This window comes from Mirounga leonina, unplaced genomic scaffold (genome assembly GCF_011800145.1).
Source record: "Mirounga leonina isolate KUSES-001 unplaced genomic scaffold, KU_Mleo_1.0 Mir_174, whole genome shotgun sequence".
In the NCBI taxonomy this organism is placed as follows: Eukaryota; Metazoa; Chordata; class Mammalia; order Carnivora; family Phocidae; genus Mirounga; species Mirounga leonina.
This window is the reverse complement of record NW_023270451.1, coordinates 15,321,782-15,330,385: the sequence shown is the minus strand read 5'-3', so window position 1 is coordinate 15,330,385 and position 8,604 is coordinate 15,321,782. Positions and strand designations below refer to the sequence as shown.

Below are 8,604 nucleotides of genomic sequence, written 5' to 3'. Positions count from 1 at the left end.
AAGGGAGCAGACTCCATGAGAACAGGCAGTTCTTGGGAGGAGCATTGCTAGTGGTGGTGGTGTTGGGGGGTGGGGGAAGAGAAATGGCAGTAGCTCAAGGGGGAGTGCACATAGTTACTTGGGGAGAGTAATGCCAAACCGTACTTCAAGGCTTCTTCCAAATGCAAGATTTTGTCCTACAATTAGTGGCTCTGGTTTTATTTGTTTTTTTAATACCTTGTTTAAGGATTTCTTGAGATGAGGCACACCTATACTTTTCTCCTGTTTAATTTGAGACTTTTATTTATTTATTTTTTAATATTTTATTTATTTGAGAGAAAGAGAAACAGCATGAGAGGGGAGAGGGTCAGAGGGAGAAGCAGACTCCCTGCTGAGCTGGGAGCCCGATGTGGGACTCGATCCCAGGACTCTGGGATCATGACCTGAGCCAAAGGCAGTCGCTTAACCAACTGAGCCACCCAGGCGCCCTTAATTTGAGACTTTTAAAAATCAAGCTTAGCCATTTTGTTTATACCACATGACTGTTTTCTCCTTTCTGGTTTGGGGATGTCTTTTTGCATTAGTTTTCTAGGGCTCCCATAACAAAGTACCACACGCTGGGTGGTATTTATGGTCCCAGAGTTTGGGAGGCTGGATGTCCAAAATCAAGATGTCCTTCTATTCCAGGCCCCTGTCCTTGGCTTAGAGATGACCATCTTTTTCCTCTGGCTATCTTCCCTCGAGGCCTGTTTTTGTGTACAAATTTGCTTTTTTTTAGGATACTAGGCATATTGGAATTGGACCCACTCTAATGACCTCATTTTAACTTGATTACTTGTGTAGAGCTTATGTCCCCAAATCAGGTCACATTCTGAGGTACTGTGGACTAGGACTCAATCGTATGGATTTGGGGAGGGGACCTGACACCTTTACTTTCTCATAGGCTCATTTCTGAAGTTTTATTCTGATAACATTTGAAATTTTTCTGCCAGGTGGTATTTAGGCACAGTTAACCTAGTCATTTTGGGGACATTAGGTGTTGCTTTAGAGAATTGGGGCCAGGAGGTGGATTTCCTGATGTAAAATGAGCACTTGCTGAATCGCAGCTTCAGTGAACTGACTTTTTGAAAAGAAATATCAGAGTTAGAGAGGTGATTTCTTTTTTTTTTTTTAAAGATTTTATTTATTTATTTGACAGAGAGAGACACAGCGAGAGAGGGAATACAAGCAGGGGGAATGGGAGAGGGAGAAGCAGGCTTCCTGCGGAGCAGAGAGCCCGATGCGGGGCTCGATCCCAGGACCCTGGGATCATGACCTGAGCCGAAGGCAGACGCTTAATGACTGAGCCACCCAGGCGCCCCGAGAGGTGATTTCTTAACACTTCCTATGAACAGGAGGTTAGACTTTTCTTCGACTTCTCAGTCACTTTCATGTTTAAAATAGTAGAACAAGTAAGCTAGTAGATACACACTCTCTCTACCTTGGCAGGGGGAAGAGGTAAATCAGAGTGCCTTCTCTACGAAAATGTTTACATTAAATATGTGTATCACCTCCCTAGTATTACAGAGATGAAAACATAGCCTAGTTCTAAATAAAGGTCAACGTGTGACCCTATAATATGTCACCCTTGTTATAGACAGAAATTAAGTTGTTTATTATAAGAAGTTTGGTTGTTGTTGCATTATAGAAATTGGCTCATATTTGCTTAGCTGGGTGTATGATCCCAGGAAATGTTTCCAGCAAATTTTTGCCTGTCTTGTTCTCTCTAAAGAGTTGCTTTTCCAGCATCAGGTTTTGGTTGGAATATAGGTCATTAAGGTGTATCCTCATAAAACAGTTTGTGGCGGTAATGGATTTTACTTGGAAACCGTTGAACTACAGGATGCAACTAACAATTGTAGTTGTCAGCACATGGGCTTGATAACTCTCATTTCTTCATTAGTGCAACAAGGAAGAAATGTAAGTTTAATTGTGGAATAGCAGATATTTTTTGTGGGCTTATTACTCCCTTATGGGATACAGTGCTTTAAAATGAAGAAGACATCCGTGGTGAAAATTAGTGCTAAATAGAATACTTATTTGGATATTTTTTGAATCACTTTTTGGTTTAGAAACCTATCATTTGTCAGTGCCCTGAAATAACTCCTGAATGAATCTCTTGGAGACAGCCTTGATTTTTTTTGACTTTGTATTCTTGGTAAATAATGAAATAATCTTTTCATATTGTTTAAACTTGAAAAAAAAAAAAAAAACCAACCCTCTGAATAAGAAAGTGAATTCCTCTTTAGTGTAAAATAGCAGCAACCATATCCTCAGTGGGGTTTCCACAGGTTAAGCCTGGCAGTAGTTCAGATATTAACTATATTAAAGCCGACAATTTGTTATGATGGATTCTTGTTCTGGGTCCACAGTCTACCTAATTGATGACCATGGCTCAGTACGATCTGATTCAATATTCTCGTGCATTCGTGAAATCACAGCCCTTCTTCCAGCTTCCTCCCTTACTTTCTCATGTTCAGTGACTTTGGAAAGGCATCTTTTTCTTAGTGTTTTCTCAGTGACTGTACTGAAGGAATACAAAGAGCATATGGAAGCAGATACATGCGTAGGTCTTGATTTTATGTTTTGGTAGACTGGTTTATATAAGCAGATACAACAGGCAAATATGTTTGTTGAAGATTTGCCTTTGTACCAGCTGCTGCTTTCTCCTCTTCCCTAGGCTGGCCTGCCAGAAATGCACACCTTTATTCCCACACCGTTTGACAAAAGTTGCCAATTGACAATTTTTCAATGGGTTAAATTAGCTCCTTGAGAAACACGATATATGTTTAACGTGTGTATTTTAAGAATGTTGAGGATTTTTGAAGAATTGTGCTCAAATTTGATTTTGTTGAAATGGAATGTTATTAATTATTAAAAGTTTTTAATGATCGAGGCTTAATGTTTCTTAAATATTGTTAACAGAATCGGCCTTAACTTACAACAACTTAAAAAACATACAGTCTAGTTTAATTATTCAGAAGAAAAGTTTTATTTTTATTGCATTTTTTTGGGGGGGGGGGAACTGAATTGCTACAGAGGTAATGTTCACCTGGTTGTGTACGTACCAGGCTAGGGTGACATGGGCATTGACCAGGGAGTCAAGGGACCCAGGTATGGGATTTTTCTTGCTGGTAGTTGGCTATTGCGACCTTGGGGAACTTGCTTTCTCTTGGGCTTGATCTTCTCATTTGGAAGAGAAAAAGATTGGTTTAGATAATCTATAAAGGCTTTTCTTTATTTCTTCTAGTTTTATATTTTTAGAGAAACAGGGGTTATGTCTTTGCCTCTTATTGGGTACTTTTGACTGAGTGTGGAATTTTTGTGTTCGGTATGGTCATGCTTGGCAGAGTGATATAGCTTGATAGTTTCTAGAAACTAAGCATTGTCTACAAATAGTCGACAAGAAGGTTTGGTGAATCTGGCCCATGCTATTTCTGTTTGACATGGATGAAAATTTGCATTTTTTACCAGCTGATGATGAGTTCTATAATTTCATCTATCCAAGTCAATTGAGGTTAGACATTTAGCTTGAGATACTTAACATTTCTCAACACAAGATTTTGGGGGGTTAGAAAGTCTTAGCCTTCTGTAATTCTGCCTTGGGTTATGGGATGATTTGGCACAGATAGGACTCAATCTTAGTAATAATTTATATCTGCGACAGCCTAGGATTTTTTCCTATAGGAAAAGATTCACAGGTTATTGACATGAAGCAGGCATGGGTGAAATTTGCTTTTCTTTTGAATCCTCCTTAGCCACTGGCCTATGGCCTTATTTTAACTTCTGAGACCTTGTTTTCTCACTTGAAAATGATCATGTCCCACAGGGATGTTTATAAGAAGAGTTATTCCTGAACAGAGATACATTCTTAGACAGAAAGGCTCAACATTGTAAAGATATCTGTGTTCCACAAATCTATGCGTTTAAAAGCATCTCCCAAAATAGAAATAAAGTTTTTCTTCTTTGGGACTATGTATCTGTTGGAGGGGTGGAGTAGGGAATAAAATGATCCTTGGGTTTATTAGACTGTGTTCTGAGACAGGCTGGGAAAATTCTGAAACGTGAGTGTGATAAGAGGAGGTATTCTCATAATCTGTAAATGGGAGTATCAAATGTTAAAGACTTTGTAGGAACAGTTGGGTAACATTTGTCAAGAGCTTTGAAGCATATTCTCACCGAGTATTTTACATCTTAAGTAAATTGGTTAACAGTGATGTACTTATAAGGTGATTCATCTCAGTGTTATTCATAAACAACCCCAAATTTTATTTTTATTTCTCTTATTAGAAAGGGGGAGGGGAAGAGAGAGAATCTTAAGCAGGCTCCATACCCAGTGCAGAGCCCGACACAGGGCTCAATCTCATGACCCTGAGATCATGGCCTGAGCTGAAATCAAGAGTCGGATGCTCAACTGACTGAGACACCCAGGTGCCCCACAACCCCAAATTTTAATAGGTGACTGGTTAAATTGTTTCCTGTGTTAAATCGAATACCATAGCACCATTTAATGTGATAACATGGCATTGTATTTATTTACACGGAAGAGGTTTATAATATGTTAAACAGATAATACAGTATGTTATGAAAGCTTTGGTACAGGTATATAGATGTGTGTATTTATTTGGAAAAATTAACAGTGGTTATACCTGGGTGGCAAGATTATGGATGGTCTCCCTCCTACTTCATATGCCTAACCTCTATTTCTAATTTTCTACCAAGACCATGCATTCTTTAAAAGGAAGTAGAATATAACAAGTGAAGTGCTTGAGAGCATAAGACTCCAAAGCCAGCCTGGCTGGGTTTAAATCCCAATGCTGTCACTTTCTGGCTGTGTAGTCTTGAGCAAGTCACTTTATCTCTTTGTGTCTCTCTTTCTCTTCTGTAAATCAGAGATGATGATAATAAATAACAATAATAATACCTACCTCATAGATGTGTTGTAAGGATTCAATATACTTTATGTGAACTTTGAGAATAATTTTATAGTAAGTACCATATTAATGTTACCCATTATTATTTGTTAATAAGAATAGTGAGCAAGTGAATGAGAGACAGATGGACAGACAGACACACTAGCATACCTAGAACTCACTGATAGAGATAATGGTCTCTTATGATATCAAGCATATCGAATTGAAACAATTTGGTAAACTTTAAAGAGGAATGTGATGATTAGATGTTCACCTTTCCCCCTTATTTTTTAACTTTTAAAAATAATTAGAGTGTAATTTACATAACCTAGAATTAACTGTTTTATTTTAAATTGACCATTTTAAAGTGAAGAGTTCAGTGGCAATTAGCCTATTCACAATATTGTGCAACCACCATCTTTGTCTTATTCTAGGACATTTTCTGTCATTTCATAATAAAACTGTGTGCCCATTAGGTAATTTCTGTCCATTCCCCACTCTCTGCTGTGCCTGGCAACCACCAGGCTGCATTCTGTGTCTATGCACTTACTTATTCTGGATTATTTCATATAGATGGAATCATATATATGTGATTTTTTGTGTCAGCCTTCTATGACTCAGCATAATGTTTTGGAGGTTTCTCCGCAACATAGCATGTAACAGTAGTTCATTCCTTTTTATGGCTGATTAATATTCAAGTGTGTGTGTGTGTGTGTGTGTATTATGATTTGCTTACCCACTGATGGACACTAGGGTTATTTCTTTATTTTTGCTCTTGTGAGTAGTTGTGCTATGAATAGATGTTTACTTTTATTAAATTTATTAAATAGTTTCTTTTGGTGGTAGTGGTGATATATTTATTATAAAAAATGTAAGAAATGCAGAAAAAATTAAAAATAGAACCACCCTACAATCTAGGAATCCCAATACTGGGTATTTACCCTGAAATATAAAGACACTAATTCAAAGGGATACATGCATTCCTATGTTTATTACAACATTATTTACAATAGCCAAACAATGAAGCAGCCCAAGTGTCCATTGATAGATGAATGGATAAAGAAGTGGTATGTGTATATATATATGTAGTGTGTATGTGTAAATATATATATACATTTACACATACACAACATATTTACATTTGTATGTGTAAATATATATATACATTTACACATACACATATATATATATATGGGAATATTACTGAGCCACAAACAAAAATGAAATCTTGCCATTTGCAACAACATGAATAGAGCTAGAGAGTATAATGCTAAGCCAAGTCAGTCAGTCATCAAAAGATAAATACCATATGATTTTACTCATATGTGGAATTTAAGAAACAAAGCAGACGAGCAAAGGGGAAAAAGAGAGCCAAACCAAGAAATGGACTCTTAACTATAGAGAACAAATTGATGGTTTCCAGAGGGGAGATGCGTGGAGGGAAATAGGAATTGGGATTAAAGAGTACACTTAACAGGATGAAAAAAATGTAAAAAATTAAGAACTGCAAAATGCAAATAATCCCAATTTACATTTTGGTATAGGTCCTTTCAGTATTTTTAACACAGCTGTGTTCAAAAATAAACCTTTTTAAAAGAAAATTGAAGATCACATTATACAGTCTGGGTTTTTCCTCATTAAACTTTGTTTTAATGGGTCTTAAATTCTGTGATAGATTTTTGGTCAAATTGTTTGCATTAGAAAGTACTCTTTTTTTAAAAACTAGTAACTTAAAACTGTCACCCACACACGAAACAAATGGTCCACAAAACGTTCTCCTTTTCTGCTGAAGGTTTTATGATGCATTGTTAAAATCAACCAGCCTTTTACTATTAAACTTGAACGGCCAATTGAGATAAGAAGTTCTGAGACCATTCTTCCACCATGGATTAAGAGTGGGGTGGCAGCTATTAGGCGTAATGTTCATTTAGCCTTCTGAGCTTCTTGGCCGACTTGATGACCTTGGCACCTCCGCTGCCTGATTGTCCACTGCCTTAAGGACACCCACAGCAACTCCCTGTCACATGTCATAAACAACAAAAAGGCCCAGAAGAAGGTAGTCAGAAGCTCTCAACACACATGAGCTTGTCAGGAACCCTATCAACAATGGAGCATCACCAGATGTCAAGGATTTGGGGCCATCTTCCAGCTTTCCCCGCAGCCTGATGATCAGTCTTCAGCAAACTTGGAAGGAGTGTGACAATCCAGCACAGGTACATATCCAGCACTGATTTGGCCTGGATGGTTCAGGATACTTACCTGAGCCACGAAGCCCCCTGTTTCCATTGTTGGGTCATCTTTGCTGTCATGAGCCACATCACCACAACAAACATCTTTGACAGATACATTCTTGACACTGAAGCGCACTTTGTTCCCAGGAAGAGCTTCACTCAAAGCTTCATGGTGCGCTTCATTGGACTTTACTTCAGTTGTAACGTTGACTGGAGAAGAGATGCCCATCGTGCTGGGTTTGAAAACCCCACTCTTCACATGGCCCTTGTGCCAATACCACCAATTTTGTACATGTCTTGGAGAGACAGACCTAAGAGCTTGTCAGTTGGATGAGGGGTTGGTAGGATACAATCCAGAGCTTCCAGCAGCATGGTTCCACTGGCATTGCCATCTTTACGGGTGACTTTTCATTCCTTGAACCAAGGCATGTTAGCGCTTGGCTCCAGCATGCTGTCACCATTCCACCCAGAAATTGGCACGAATGCTACTACGATGCAGTTGTAGCCAATTTTCTTATGTAGGTGCAGAGTTCCTTAATGATTTTTTTTGTGTCTCTTCTGGCTCTAGGGTGGCTCAATGGAATCCATTCTGTTAATACCAACAGTTAGTTCTTTCACACCCAGTGTTAAATTAGAAGGACATGCTCACGGGTGTGCCCATTCTTGGAGATACCTGCTTCAAATTCATTAACACCAGCAGCAACAATCAGGACAGCGCAGTCAGTCTGAGCTGTGCCTGTAATCCTATTTTTGATAAAGTGTCTGTGTCCTCTGGTATCAGTGGTGGTCACATCATACTTGCTGGTCTTGAGTTTCCGCAGGGTGATATCAGTGGTGGTAATAAGCTCACATTCAGTTCTCAGTTTATCCAAGACCCAGGCATACTTGAGGGAGCCCTTTCCCAGCTCAACAGCTGCCTCCTCAAATTTTTCCATAGTTCTCTTCTTCCGACCACATTTGTCTATCAGACGGCCTGTAGAGGTAGACTTCCTGAGTCTACATGTCCACTGAGGACAATACTGATATGAGTCTTTTCCTTTCCCATCTGGCTTAGATTTAGTGATGGTTTTCATGACACCTCTGTTGGGGTGGCAAACCTGCTGTGAACAATGCACATTCTGTTTCATGTCAGTACTTACCATCTAACATTTTTTAATATTTTCTGATGTCTATAAGTGTTCTGGCTCATCATGATTTTCAATAAACAGTATTTATTTTACCAATCTCTTGATAAAAATTTAGCTTTTGGCTTCTATTTAAAGCTACGATGAATAACTTTTTAGATAAAATATTGCTTAATGTCTAAGGATAAAGTCTTAGGAATAGAAGTGTTTTATCAAATAGCATATGCTTTTTTTTTTTTAAATTATTATTTATTTGATAGAGACACAGCAAGAGAGGGAACACAAGCAGGGGGAGTGGGAGTGGGAGAGGGAGAAGCA

General features: G+C 38.4%; 1 pseudogene; it reads right to left on the bottom strand.

The window, feature by feature from the left end:
* Positions 1-6,382: 6,382 nt before the first annotated feature.
* On the bottom strand, positions 6,383-8,207 carry LOC118020704 (annotated as a pseudogene).
* Positions 8,208-8,604: the final 397 nt, after the last annotated feature.